This window comes from Phasianus colchicus, chromosome 9 (assembly GCF_987193195.1).
Source record: "Phasianus colchicus chromosome 9, bPhaCol1.hap1.1, whole genome shotgun sequence".
Taxonomy (NCBI): domain Eukaryota; kingdom Metazoa; phylum Chordata; class Aves; order Galliformes; family Phasianidae; genus Phasianus; species Phasianus colchicus.
The window spans coordinates 28,878,931-28,893,369 of record NC_143444.1 but is presented as its reverse complement, the minus strand read 5'-3'; the positions used below and the strand labels follow the sequence as shown (position 1 = coordinate 28,893,369).

Below are 14,439 nucleotides of genomic sequence, written 5' to 3'. Positions count from 1 at the left end.
TATGTGACATCAATAGATCATCTCCAGAACTGCCTCCTGCAGCAGGAGGGAGGTGAGGGCTGAGGATGCTCAGGTGTGGGCTGGAGTTATTTTCCATCTGCTCTCCTTAACAGTCTCTCTAAGGGTTTCATCAGGCCTGCAGCTTCCACTGCACCTGGCCTCTGGGAAGTGAAATAAGTGCTCCTCTGCTGGCAGCAGCTGAGCTCTCTGCTTTCATTCTGAGCTGCCTCTTGGACCTTGGGTTGTATTTTGATCTAACCTTGGCTGCATCTCTGTTCCCCTGGTGCCTGGCTCTAACAGGATAGCCTGTTTATGCCTTGGCTGCCATCATACCTTAGCCTGCTGCCTGTGATTTGTAAAATGAGACCTTTTCTTCCTCATGCATCCCTGCTTTAGCACACCTTGAAGCTGAAGAGAGTAAGAAATGGAGAGCAGGTTGCAGTCTGGGAAAAATTATGGCTGTCTGAACAAGCATGAATGCAGGCTATGTGTTTCCCTCTGTCCTTTGCTATTTGAAAGGGATATTTGTTTGAACTGAGTACTGATATTAAAATCATGCATTTCAGTATCTTTGTTTACATATTATATGTAAGCTCCAGGATCATTTTCTGCTTATTTAAATTGCATATACATTTAAAATGATCTTAAAATGATTTTAGAAGTACCTATTTCTATACCTGAGTAAAGTCTGGCATCTCAGTTGCTGAGCCTTCAATAGTTAAGGCATCTGTAGATGTTTTTATGCTCTCTTTGGTTAGTGGAAATAGGAACAGTGTTTTTTGACAGTTTTTTTTGTTTTTTAGCATCTCTTGCTGAAAATGCCTCTCTTCAGGTATGTAACTGCCACTGTTGTTATTTATTAAAAACATGCATACATTTTGTTTTTATGCTTACAGCAAATATTTTGCTCTTGGGTTCGATTCTGCTTTTGAAACTTGAGTTTATTGGATGGCCAAGACAACAGTAAGCTATCTGGGACTTACTGCTGCTCTCTTGTTCTGTCACATCTACTCATGTGCTTGGCACTGCCAGCACTCCCAGGCTGGGAGACTGGAGGACTGACCCTCAAGGGCTATTTGTCTTGCTGATCACTGCTGGCTCTCCTGTGTGTTGCTATTTGGCCAGGGACAAAGTAGGGAGCAGGCTTGCTTAGCCCAGTTCAGATGCTCAGTTGAGCTTGTAACTGAGTTAACTAACCTTCATTCACATCAGAGTGAGAGAGAGCAAGTATAACCCTGGAGACTGGAGATCAAGAATGGATTTTAACCCCCAAAGGAGTTCCAGCTTTAGTTCATCTTTATGCAGCGTAATCCTCTTTTTATGCATCCATGTATTTCTTATCTCCTTAAGTGGTTAAATATTTTATTTATTTGCCAAGTGTGCATACAGATTTAATTTATATTTCATGTGCTGTGCACTCTCTGCGTGCTGTAAGTTCAGATGGTGCAGTTGTGCACCTCCCAGTCTGTATCCCTTCCTCCATGCAATACCACTGTATCTATGCAGATGGGTGTTAGCCTTTGGACAGCTGATATTTTCCTCATTAGTCTGCCACACAGCTGTTAGTTACTCTTAAGATTCATTTTTTCCACCTGCACTGTGATTTGACTGCACATTCTCAAAACCTTCCTAGGATCATTCTAATCTATGCCAGGAATGACCCAAAGAAAGGGTTGTGCTCATTTTCTTCCTTGATTTCAATAATCTGTTTGCAGCACAGGCACTTTTCTGTGTGCAGGTGCTTATGGCATCAAGGCTTTGCTGGTGTCTTCCAGGTTCATCCAGTATCAGTCTGAGTGAATTACTGCTCTGTGCAGGGAAGGCAGTGTGTCCTGGCAGAGCAGAACCTCATGGGCAATAATTAGTCTCAGCATCTGTAAATTATTTTGCAAACCACAACCGAAAGGTGGTAAAGAAGCATCTCTACTGGGATTATTAATGCATAAAATGAAAATTTGAATGTTAAATAACTACACAAAACCCAAAGACAGCTGTTAAAGGCATCCTAGAAAGACAATAAATCAGTTGCCTCTAGGTTGGAACTGAGAGTGGAAGCACTGGAAATGCATCTATCACTGAGATAGCTGAAGTAAGCTTATTTCCTCGCTTCAGAAAGAGAAGCTTTGATCACATCTGCCACTGAAGCACTAATTAAAAGAAGAGTTAAAAGCCAAAATAAAGTTTAAAAAAGAATGGAGGATTATGGCTCTGAAAACTTGTTTCTAATGCTGATTTTCTTTCTCTGTTAGTAAAACATTCTAATGAAAGTAACTCAAGGCTCCTAAGATTTTTGAATTTGTAAGTTGTTTCCATCCTTTTCTTCTTCCTTACCTGTCGACCTCATTTCATCAGCTCTTTAAGCATGATATTTCTTTAATCAGTGAGTAGTGACTAACGTTGGGGAACTGGAACTACTCAGACTTCATTATGTTGTGCTGTAAATCAGGTCAAAACAGCACCTGGATATAGAGGAAAATTCTGCTTGCCAGGTGGGTGTTTACCCTGATGTTTTAATTCAGGTCAGCAGTGAGCTTTTAAGGTAATCTCTCATTCAATGCACTGTGGTTCTTGGAGTGCACAAAGTGGATTTCTGTAGCATGAAACTAACTCAGGAGAGATACACACCAGGGGTGCACCTAATCTCTCTGCTAATGGACACCTAGCCCACTCACAGCAAGGAGGGGTTAGCCTGAAGTAGCTGGCCCAAAATTCTGCCATGCTGTGCTGATCTGCTTCTATAGTGCCTATGGAGCTGTCATTCCTTAATTGCATGCTCTGCCTTTTAGTTTCCACCCGATAAAGAAGATGTTAAGACTGTGGGATGTGCTGTGAACCTGTGAGCTTTTCTGGCATTTCAGCTCTGTCCAAAATGGGAACATGAAGGCTTGAGGATGGAGAAGAGGAAGAGGGAATATCCTGTGTTTGTTCCTCACTCCGTTGGCTCTGGTGAAGTCCAAAGCATCATAAAATGGAGTCAGAAAAGGCCTGCTGTGAGGAGTATATGACTCTACTTATTTCTTCACTTTGAAGCAGGGAGAAGTGATTTAAGAGCTGACTGTGAAAGTAGACACAGACATAAAGAAAACATCCTGACACTGCTGCTTCTTAAAGAGAGATGGCAGCTGGGAGTGAATGCTTGGAAGGGTCCTATAAAGAGATGTTTGGTTCTGAAGCTCTTCTTTAAACTCTTCTATGTTTTTGCCATGGCTCTGCACAATAAACAGTGCATGCAGAGTAAAAGATACCTTGGTGAGCTAATAGCAAATTAAGAGCTCAGCTTTGGTTTTAACTGCTTCTTCTAGATATCAACCACCTGCAGCTGAGCATGGAATAGCACTTGCATCTGTGAGAGGTTTGTGGTAACAGTGCTAAACTAGGAGACAAGAATCCTTGCTGCATCCTCCATCCAGCCAATGTGATTCCAGTAGAGCATCTTTGGAGAATGGGGAAGATTCAGCTATAGGTGAGAATTTGGTGAGAAGCATGGAGAAATCGAGTTGATTGCTGATATGACTTGGTATAACTAGGTAGCATCACTTCTGCTGAAGCAGGAGCCCCTGTGTCTGTATGGAGAAGTATCAAGTACTTGAGTTTTGGCTGTGTGTCTTTTGTTTTATCAGTCTCAGATGATGATAATGACAGGTATTAGGAATGTTCTGCTGAACATTGCCTTGAATTCAGGCCAGTATAACATTCTGGCTAATGTGTTAAGTGTTACATCTCTTATCAGATTGTCAGACCTCCTAAAGCAAGCACATATCTTCGGCTTGTGAATATGTGTGAATCCCAGATAATGCTACAAGAGAAAAAATGTAAGAGAATCCATCTTAAATGACATCTCATTTCTGCCTTTCACTTAGTTAAAGCCAATAATAGGCTGAATAGGGAGCAGATGTAAGGTCAGATATGCTGTGTTAGCACTTACAACGCTTATTCAGCGATAGCAGTTGCGTGAATATTTGAAAGCTCTTCTCAGCAATACCCGTGCAGGTTAGCTGCTATCACATCCTGACATCATATCTTCGAAACAGACCTGGAAAGAGAACTGAGTTTCTGTCCTTGAAGACTTCAGAATTTCAGGCTTTCAGTACTGGTGTGCACTTGGCACTGAGGAGTTTAGAATTTTTGTGTGGGGGAAGAAAGATAGAAAAAAGAAAAAAAAAAAAACAACAAAAAAACCTAATTTCCCAAAGATTTGAAACTTCTTCCATTTTTGCCTTAGAAATCAAATAGCAAAGACATGTTGCATTAATCTCACATCTTCCTCAGCATACCATCCTTACAACATGCCCTGTGTGCAGCATGGCCAGGGCTTTGAGCCCTTTAGGGAATCATTACACTGCTACAGCAACAACTCAAAATACAAATCTATGCCTAATAACAATAACTGTTGGTATATATCTTGCATGATATGTTTCCGTGCTGTAAATACAGATTGGAAGACACCAGTTGCAGAGAGAAGGGAGTAAAATTTTTGTTGGGAACTTGTTTTTTTGTGCTTACTTTAACAAAGGGTTCAGCAAACACTGAGGAAGGGAAATTGCCTTTTCTTTTAAGATTGAGTAAGTCAGCATTTGTTTAAGCAATATATTCTGCTACCCTGTAAAAACTCTGTGTGCCCTTCACTCCGAGGGAACAGGAGATGTAGGTTTTGCACTCCAGGACTTACTGCTCCAATGTCTATTTGCTATTGTACACAAGCACATGCCTGCATCTCCAGCGGTGAATTCCAATGCTCTTTTTAAAGACATTTAATTGAATCTATTTAGAGGTGCTGGAGAAACATCCCCAAATCCCAAATACACTGAGTTTGTGTTGCTCTGCCAGCCCTGTGACTGTACATTAAGACTATGGGAATAAGGACACGGCTCTGAGTTTATCCTCAAGATTTTCATTTCTATTTGCTTCTGAGTATTTCTTCCATTTTCAGTTCAAGTCTTGAAGGGGAGGGTGTTATTTGGTAAGTTTAGCAGTAGCTGTGTAAGCTTTCTTTTTACTTAGCTGTGTTATTTCTTTCTTACGACTGTTGTGACTGCCTGCCATCTGGGGGCTTCTGGGCCTGCTTCAATAAATTGTGTTCTGTTTTCCTGTTGCTCTGAGGGTTCGCAGAAGGATAGAAAACTGGATGCATTGTGTAGTGGGCTGCAAGCTGTGGAAGACACGTAAGGAATATATTCCTGGTTTTTGCTTATGTAAATTGTTGTAGTAAGTTGCCACAAGCAACAGCCAAGGAAAAAATCAGTGGCAAAGCAACTTTTATTTGACAAGTTGCTACAGGGAGCTGCTAAATCCTTTTGTGCTGTGATTCTATGGAACATCACTGCTGGCCTTAATGAATGCGTGTGTGCACTTGGGTGGCTCAGCGTGCTGTCAGGATGTACCCATGCAGTGGTCCCTACCAAAAATGCCACCTGCTGGAGGTGCAGCCATCAGAAGCTGCTCTGGAGAGGAGTTCTCAGGAGACCTACCCATTTGCTGTGGCCATATGCTTCTAGAAAATTCTTGCAGCGGAGTTCTTACTCTTAAAAATCAGCTCTTCCCACTTATGCATTATATCTGTGGGGTGTTTTTGTGGGGTTTTTTTTTTTTTTTTTTTGGTAAGTTTTATTTACACCGTTCTTGGGAGCCCTTATTTATAAGTTTGTGTGAAACCACAGTACTGTGTATATCAGCTTTTGTACACAAGAGACCTTGAAGTGACTCAAACCAGCAGCCTTCTGCGGTTCCAGCATCTGTATTTATGAGCTAGGGGATGTGTTTGGTGCAGCATTTCATTTTACTTTGCTTTTTTGTTTTATATACTCATTTTCACTTGGCATATTACTCATTCCTCCCTTTCTCTAAATACACCAGAGCTGGAGATTGCCTCAGTCCAATTTTTACTTTCTCTGCTCTTTCTCCCTGACTGATGGACGTGCTCGAGTCTTTTGTTGGCCTTGGTCACCTTTGTTTTAACTGGCACACTGCAGTTCTTCTGCCAGTTCTTGCTTTCCAAATTACCGTGTTTAATAATAGTAGTTTTGAAATTCAACATCGTCAACTTTGACTGTTCTCTTGACCTCCTTATTTTCCTGGGAGGTTATTGGGATAGATATGTAATGGGAGAATATGTTAAAAGAAATGCTGCAGCGTTCATTATTCTTCCTGTGAACCTTCATTTATAAATGCTGGTTAATGATAACGTAGCTGCTGTCCAATGTGCTCTCAGTTAGCGTATGTCGTGCATGGAAAATAGATGTGCTTTTCTTGCTTCGCTGCAAAATAACTCACTATTTGCTTTCTATTAGAGCAGTGAGAAAGGTACTGTTCTGTCCTCCTCTAACATAATAACACATTTATTATGCAGGTGGATTAGATCAAGTGGTTGGATTAAAGAATTCCCTATGCAAGAAGAACTAATCGTGCTAGGTGCGTAATTAGCATTTGCTTTTGTATTTAATGAGTTTTCCAAGAGTTGTTCTCTTCATAGCCTTTTTTTTTTTTTTTTTTTAAGAAATGTAGGTGTTCCAGGCATTCTCCTGGCGTTCTTGCAACCTCACTGACTTGGTGCCAATGCCTTCTTGGAGAGCTAGAATTAATCAGTATCTGCAGGCTCATAGGACTGATAAGCACTAGAACCAGGTCACCTGAGAAGTACTTATCCATAATGGGAATTATTAAGCAGACTGTAGCAAGTGCTTTAAATATGATAGGGTCAGAGCCAGGTGTGAAGAGTTTTCTGGTAGGTTTCGTGTTTCTGTTTGGAGCAGTTACTCACCCATGAGCATGCTTTTATCTGGAAAAGTTAGACCTTGCATGAAAATTCTCTATATAAAATACACAGGGAAATCTTGTTAGGAGCCCCAGTGACCACATACTAACATTCTTTTGTCCAAAAACTGGGGTAGTTGCTGCTCAGTGACAGGGAAGTTACCAGCCTACAGAATTTTGTCCTTAGTGAAAAACTATTTTCCATCTGTCTGTTCAAGTCTCCACGTATCACTTTCTCACATGCACCCAATCTTTGCAGGTGAAAAGCAATGGGGCTGTAATCCTTTTGCTCTTTGTGCACTCGTGATTATACTGAGATCATCTCCAAGCAGGTTTCCCTGTGCATTGTAGGGCAGTCTGTATCATAATTGTTCACAGCTTCCAAAGGCAACTGCTGGAAGTCTATTTTAAAATCTAGTCCATATTGAGTGAAGTCCTTGGGGATAAAAGAGCTTTATATATGCAAAATATTCATTTTTCTTCTAAGTGGGGTAAAGCTGTTTCCATCTCAAGGGATGAAAAACCTGGGAGTTTTCATGGAATTGAGCCCATCTTTAATGATCGTATCAGCAGAGTTGCCAGGCTGACATTTGATTATCTCGGAACTGCGTAGTGCTGCATTACCACCTCTCCCAAATGGATGTTGGATTGCTTATCCATGCCTTTTGCAATGCCCTGGTTGAATTAATCAACTATCCCTGGAGTGCTTCCAACAGAGAGAATTCACTGGTAACAGCTGATCTAAAAGTTCCCCTTCCAGGACTTTAGCTCAGCCTTTGCACACTGTATTTGTCCTGGGGTGTGTTGTGCTGACTGCATGATAGCAGAAAGCTGCTTCCTGCTTTGCAGTGCATGGGTTAATGCAGTCATTTTTCATCTCTAAAAACAAAGGTCTAAACTGGCTTAGGGTCACGAATAAAGTGAGTTCAGTGGCCCTGACCTCATCTCTAGCAGATATTTGTCTGCAATATAAACCAACCACATGGGTTCATCATGATGGGCAGTCATTTTTTATATGAGATCCAGGGAATGGCTACCTGGGGGTGCTAAAGGCCACAGCTGGGGTGAATTAGCAGAGTTATGTCAAAAGCTAAATTACTTGGCACACCTCAGCTGGTTCCACTTCATTACAATGCGTGTTAAGTGTTCACCAGCCTATTAAAGGGAACTGATGTACAAAAAATGTCATTGGTGCAGTTGAAGTACTGGCATTTCAGTGCACCTGTATGGTGCAGGCCATAGCTGCTGTGCTGGTTTTTATAAAGTTTAAGCAGAACTTCTACCACTAAACTTATATTCTCTTCTCTGTAAGTCTCAGCTTTAGAATTCAGAGTTGTCTGTTCACTGATGTTGCAGAAGGTCTTCACATTGCTGTGGATAGGTTAAACTCTTCCTGCATTTGGATATCTTTCCCAATATATTATTACTATGCTGAACTGTGTAGCTCTGCTTATGACTAATATGACCTGAATGCAGGGCACTTGCAAGGAAAACCTTCATTACTTTTGGGAGGAGCACACCTGAAAACAAGTTTTTCATCCATACATGTCCCACGTCAAGAGGCCTGGGATTTGATCCAGCTTCAAACTTCATGGGTAATGCTCCTGTCTGATTTCTCATTTGTGTCTCTGCCATTTCCATTGGCAGAGCATCAGATCTGAAAGAGCCTCTGACCCAATAAATGCATGAATTATTTAAGACGTGAGTTAATTTTCTTTGGGCATTGTAACAGATTTAAACATGATACCAGCAGAGAGGAATTTCTTTCAAGTATCTTTCAGACATTTTAAATATATTTGCATTATGGTCAATTAAAAAGAGCTGAAACAATGCTAATTGTGGATTTCTTATTACTAATGCTTTTAAAATTCCCAGATTTGTGCTTCATGCTTCAGGGTATAAACCCACCTCTAACTAATGAGTGCTAAGAAGAAGCTTCCCTATGGGCAGATTATCCCATAAGTGCCGTATGGCTGCTGGCTTGTCTCCTCAACTAAGGAAGGGCTAACATCTTGCCAAAGTTGCTTCCAACCTCTTCCCTTAAGGCACTGTTTATTAATTCAGACAAAAGCCTCTGAGAGTAATGCGATACAAAGCTGTTCCCTGAACAGAACAGACTTTGCTCTCTGCCCTCTTTATCTCTCAGCTACAGGGCTAGTTATGGAGGAAATCTCCTTCCTGCACGTTCATTTCACTCTCTCTGGGTTGTTTGAACATCAACCATTCCCTTTCCAGATGGATGACAAAGCTGCATGCGTTAGTCTTGGCTAAAGCAGGCAGGATCTTTCACAGACAGACCCTCAGTCTGGGCTAGTGCACCAACCTTTACATTTCCTTTGTTTCCTTTTTAATTGTCAGTTGCAATATTGAAATGAACTGTGACACTGTGAAGCACAAAAATGTTTCAGAGCCACTTCTACAAAACTGGGGAGATGTGGTTGCCTATCATTCATGTCCACCGTCACTTTTGGCTGTGCCAACAGTGATCGTGCAATCCAATGCCCTGTCTCATCAGAACAGCCTGCCCATGGATCCTGCCTCTGAAATACGAGGTGACTCCAGAAAAGTGAGTTGAGATGGTGTGGGAAAGTCTCTGCTTGTGTTCATCTGCCAAGATCAGGAGGAGCAGGCAGCAGATCTGGAGCCTCATCTCAGCATTGTGGTCCAGCAATCAGTGTGAAATGTGTGCAGTGAGACAAGTTGGGAAGAGCGCCTCTTCACCCAGAAATCCACACAATGTCTAGACATCCATTTTCATACCATGTTTTTTTTCGAGAATTGTTTGATGTGAAGCTTGTCTTCAACTAACATTTATAACAGGCACTCATGTCTGAAATTATCAAGAAAAAGAAGTGTATTGCATTCTAAACTAATTACATAAATCATCTGAATTATTTATCAGGGCTGCTTCAAATCTCTGTTGTGGAAGACCTTTACAGACTGCATGTGATTTAGTATTAACACAACTGAGATGCAGACAGGGCATTAAGCGCTTCTCCTAGTTTTATTTTATTTTGGAAAAAATAAAAAGGTCAGTAATTGACTCTTTGATAGTCCCACAACTGTTGATTTTTAACCTTATTTCAAAGCATGTTTTGAAGGCAGAGTGCAATTCACCAATTCTTGTGTCTAAGTAGCTACCACAGGGACTGGTATCTGAGGCCCTTTCTCCCTGCTGGGGTCTGGAAAATCCCTGAAAGGACACTACCTATAGATGCATGGGTGTAGTTTTGCTGACAGTGCTTGCATAAGGAGAAGCCACTACAAAAGCACTTCATTTTAAATGAACACAGTTTTCCTTGGAAAACAGTGAGGCATCCTTCAGCAGGTGGTGGTGGTACTGAGAACATGGAGAAAACTTGGAAAAATAAAAGTGTACACTTCTTAATACAATTGGTGTGATTTGTGAAAGGATTCACCTATTCTCTAGCATTTCCTACTTTTTTTTTCTCTTCTATTTGTATATTTCCCTGTTGTTTGGAAGCCTTCGTCTCTATTATATTGCCTGCACCAAGAAATGAGGAGTCTTAGCTTACTAATGCTTTCACTGTATGTTCTGTCCTTAGGATAATGCAAGAGAAGATTGAGAGCAGAGATGTGAACAAGCAGAACAGTTTGGGATGGAGAGCGTTTGAAGTGGCCTTCTGCTTCTAGGACCACTGAGCTTCTTTGAGGTTTTGGAAGCCAAACAGAGCTGAATTTTGGAACTCCCCTTATCTTTACAATAAGCCAAATCAGAACCCTGGATCTTAATTAACATTTCTTCATTTAGAATTATTTTTGTGAACACAATAGAGCTGATTATTACTGAGAGCTTCTTCAAAGAAGTTAAATTAATCTGATAAATCAATGTGGCCAATGCAGATAAGTCTTGTGGAGCATTTTCAAGCAGTACCAGGATCTGTCAAAAAGAGTAATGAATATCAGATTTGCAAATGTACACATTTTGGGGGGAAGGAATAAGATAAATGACACGCATTAACTTCAATAACTTGCGTGTGGTAACGTGAAGATGCAAATAGGAAAATTAAACTGGGTCAGCAGATGCAAACTTGGAGACAATAATAAAGGATTCTGAGATTGTTCTGAATGAAGATGGCAAAGAACGGGAAATGATGTATGGGAGTAACGGCATGACATTTGTGTTCCTTCAGATGAATCCAACTCAATAATAATAATAATCCTGCTGTGAATTAAATTTCATTCCCTGTCACATCCAAGTAAGGAGCAGCGCACCGAAGATATCTTGGTGGTAAACTCATTGTAAAACAGGACATACAAAGGCTTCAGGCTGCAGCTACTGCAGAAGATGGCAAAATGAGGCAGGGGCCAGCTCTGTGTTTCCAGCAAACAGTGGGGAGGACTCCAGGAAACATTCTTGCTGCTCTGGGAAAAAATCTTCTTCTTGTGTAAGAGCATCTTATCGCAGTGCCATGCATCACATGATAGGTGTCTTGGGATGCCATGATGCACAGTTGGAAACATCAGATAGAGTAGCTATTTTCATCAGAAGTGCAAGTGATCAATTTCTACTGATAAAAAAGGCATTCATTTCTTCAGATAGAGAAGCAAATAGAAGAGTGTTACATACAGAGAAGTGTAAAAAAGTAAAAAGTCTGGCCTGAAATCAAGAGGAAGAAAGAGGATATACCTGGAGTAAAGATAAAAGGAAATGGCACAGTATTAGAGGAGAGTTAGCATTATAGTCCCAACAGCCCTGACTTGGAGGGCTTGTCTCTGACCTCCCTTGGTGTCAAAGGCCAGGCTTGGCCGGCCTTTTCAATACTCTCATAAGCCTTTCTGACATTAAAGGATGGGAGATAGGCTGGAAAGCACTTAACAAATTAATACGGGACATATATGCCCACACCCAGTGCTGGCCCTTTGGCTTGCTTCTGGGTTACTGCTCTGTTGTACCACACTGATGTGTTGCTGCCCATGGCTGATTCTTCCATGGGCTTCAGGAGGAGTGGCTATGTCATTTATATATGTACATGTAGATTCAAAGGTTTGCTTAATTTCTGTTTTTTATTGTAGTTTTCATGTTCCCTTTGAGTTTCTAGCAGAAGTTTAAGCAAAGAGTCTCAGGAATCTCATGAGAGTTTTTAGTCTCAAGATTTCTGATCCAAAGCATTTGTGTACACATCAGATTTACATTCAGTGTAAACCTTCTGAAAATCAACCCTCGCTGTTCCCTAATGATCAGAGTATGAATTCCTAGTAGGCAAGTGATGAGTTCCATGTGTGTGCCTACTTGGTTTTTTCTTTAAATATTCCTGTGATTTGGGATGATCTCTGTTAAAGAGTCACAGGCAAACCTGCAGAAGTGTTGCTTGGAGCAATTTTCAGACTCGGAGCCGGAGGAGAAAAGCTGCATCCTCTGAAAGACATGTTGCTCTTTCTGCCTTTGGAGTTATGGGACAAGGTATGAGAACTGGTAACTTGTTTACAAGTTTTTCTTCTCTTTCAACTCTTCCAGCTGTTTATGTCACCTCTTTCATAGGTGGTACTGAGACAGAGTTGCCAGCTAGAGCTGAAAGATGAAATAGAGCAGATGAAGGGTGTGTGTGTGTGCAGGGAGGGGGGGTGGAAGTGTTCTCTTTTTTCAGTTCTGTACAGTGACATAAAAAGTGGGTTACAATTCAAAATATTGAATCACGGTTCTCGAGGCAGTTTTATACTTAAATCATAGTCTTGTCAAGTCTGTGTTTGATGTGCTTTAATTAACGCTTCCCCTTACTTTGTGTTTGATTTTGATGTGTATGCAATGGATTCACACAACCTGAAGTGATCAAAAAGAGGTATTTGTCAGTGTCAGAGCCTGTGCTGAGGTCTCGGTTGGCTCCATGCACACCCTAAATGAGGAAGGTGGGGATGGGTTATTAGAGGAATACAGATCAGCCTTTAAGAAATCACCTACAGTAAATGAAGCTAATGCAGTTTTCATTAGGCTGTTTGCAGTACCAGGATCAAATGCATTTGGGAAGTTAAGTCAAGCTGAGTATGACATCCCCATAATGCAACAAGGGGGTTGCTCACAGCCTGTGGGCTTGCATTTGTTCCTTTTCAGCAATCACCATCTGAAGGACCTAGCATTTTGTGAGACTTTGCTAGCACCATTATTATTTGAGACAATGCAATAGGAAGGGGACAGAGCACGTAATTGTGCTGGTGGTGACCAGCAGCGAGACCACACTGAGAGCAGAAAAAGCAGGGAAGGAGCTCAAAACTCTCCGGTGGGGATCTGCTCATGGGTGGAACTGGCAGCGAGAGCAGATCCTGGATCAGTGTCAGCCAGCAGCTCTGGGAGTCTCCTTAATGAGTTCGGATGTACAGCGGAGTGCCACCTTCCTCTCCTGGCTCTGCTGAGTGCCTGGCGATGCTTCAAGCATCCTCAGTGCTCCTCACTTCCTTAAGTGGCAGTACAAGTGATACCTGGTATTTGAAAAGTAGTGCTTGAAGGGATAAAGTGCGTTGATAAACTCGTCGTGATATGGTTTCTAATAATTGATTGACTTTCCTTCACAGCAATAGTGGGATGCTTCCAATGCAGGGCCTTATTCTCAGTGGTGTCACTTGACATAACTCCACTGATTTCATTAATTTATACCCTGATTTCCTTCCCCTCCCCCCTCCCTCCCTTTTTTTTTACTCAAATCAATCACCGTGATAGACTAGGAAAATTGGTTTTATCATTCTTAGTCTCCAAATTGAATAGCTGCAGCAGCTGGATTAGGCTAATCCTCCTTTCTTGGACTTGCATTGCTGAACAGAACCACCCCTTGCCCCCACCCCTTCCTGCAAATTAGGGGATTAAGCCAAGAGGTGCTTAAGCATAGCACGGATTGATACACGTGGTTATGCAAATTGTATCATAGTGAGATTCTTGAAACGAACTTGAATCCTGGAGTGACATCTTCAACATGGAGGATACGAAAATAGCAACAGAATCTAAGGCTCAGTTTGAGCAAAAGAGGTGAACTTTTTGTGCCCAGCCACATCAACCAATGACATCCCATAGCCTGTGTGCCCCATTAGCAGGTGGGGAAAGAGGGTATGTTGCAAACACAAGGCAGCGTGTTGTGCCGTTCACACAGACGTTAAATAAACGATGCCATTGACACAGATACATGGCAGGTGGAACAAAATGGCTGCACCATCTACCACAGGCTACAGGGGAGACTCAGTGTGTGATTAAATAATGAATAAAATATCATCGCAAATGATAACGTTATATTGTAAATAATTCCATTTGTTTGCTCTCTCCTGGCATTGAAGTTCATCTCCCTTGGAGACTTCTTTGACTTTTGATGCTGTTTTGCTTTGCATATGCTTGAATTTTTTTTTTTTTCTGCTTTCCACAGAACCTTCATAAGGGTTCAGAAAATGACAGAACTAAGTGAATAATTCACAGCAAATAATTCCTTGGCTGCATTTTGCATCTTTATTTCTGCAAAACATCCATCCACGTTATGTATGTTTTGCACTAATTTCTTGTTAAATTAAAGCATGACTTCCCCTCTAGCCACCGTCTTCCCATTTTCATGAGCAGGACAATAAAGTCTCATCTGGAAGTAGTTCATTCTTAAAATTAAAATTAATTGTGACTAGAGAAATAGACATCATTCCCACTTCTTTCTTGGAAGGCTTGGTGGTATTGCTGCTGGTATAATACCTCCAAACAACAAC

General features: G+C 41.3%; 1 protein-coding gene across 2 annotated transcripts in view; it reads left to right on the top strand.

Moving 5' to 3' along the window:
- OMA1 (OMA1 zinc metallopeptidase) overlaps positions 1-13,381 on the top strand; it is a 94,182-nt gene extending 80,801 nt beyond the window's left edge. For both annotated transcript variants that reach the window (XM_090146771.1, XM_090146768.1), the window contains one exon: positions 10,317-13,381. The gene's annotated coding sequence lies outside the window, so the exon portion shown is untranslated. The remainder of the gene's footprint in view (positions 1-10,316) is intronic.
- The last annotated feature ends 1,058 nt before the right edge of the window (positions 13,382-14,439 follow it).